We start from the raw sequence: 624 nt of genomic DNA, 5'->3' as shown, positions 1-624 counted from the left end.
AAAATTTAATAAAAAAAAAAATTAAAGCCACAAAAAAAAAAAAGAAAATGCAAAGTTAGCATTGGGAGAGTTTTTGAAGTCTTCTGTAGAATTCTCAGGGTCTTTAGTGCATTAGTGAGCACTTTCTAGAGAATGTGATGTGTATTGCTTCCCAAACTACTTTCCTACTTTAACAACTTGCCTGAGATGGTTTGTGTCTGAAAACACTCCCAAAGCTGTGGTCTTACTCCAGGAGGTCAGAAGTTACACCTTCACTTTGTCTGTGGCCACTCAGTGACCACACTTGCTTGACGTCCAAGCATACCTGTAGACACAGCTCGCTTTTCCACATCTCGCTTTCTTTTACTTAAAAGACTGCGGAGCCGGGCGATGGTGGCAGTCTTTGTTTTGAGTTTTGGAGGAAACGGCAGCTAATAGTGCTTTGTACTCCATTGTCCAAGTGGATATAGACCTTTTCCTTTTTTCTTTTCTGTCTTGTTTCCTCCTCCTCCTTCCTCCTCGTCCTCCTCGTCCTCCTTGTCTTCCTCCTCCTCCTCCTCCTCCTCCTTCTCCTCCTCCTCCTCCTCTTCTTCTCTTCTCTTCTCTTCTCTTCTCTTCTCTTCTCTTCTCTTCTCTTCTCTTCTC

The 624-nt window shown here is 43.1% G+C and overlaps 1 protein-coding gene across 1 annotated transcript in view; it reads left to right on the top strand.

The window, feature by feature from the left end:
• Positions 1–624, top strand: part of Dbr1 (debranching RNA lariats 1) — an 11352-nt gene that overhangs the window by 7833 nt on the left and 2895 nt on the right. The gene's annotated exons all lie outside the window — the stretch shown is intronic.

The sequence above is a fragment of the Microtus ochrogaster genome, unplaced genomic scaffold, assembly GCF_000317375.1.
Source record: "Microtus ochrogaster isolate Prairie Vole_2 unplaced genomic scaffold, MicOch1.0 UNK24, whole genome shotgun sequence".
NCBI classification, from domain to species: domain Eukaryota; kingdom Metazoa; phylum Chordata; class Mammalia; order Rodentia; family Cricetidae; genus Microtus; species Microtus ochrogaster.
The sequence above is the reverse complement of the archived record's forward strand: the minus strand, read 5'-3'. Positions and strand labels throughout refer to the sequence as shown.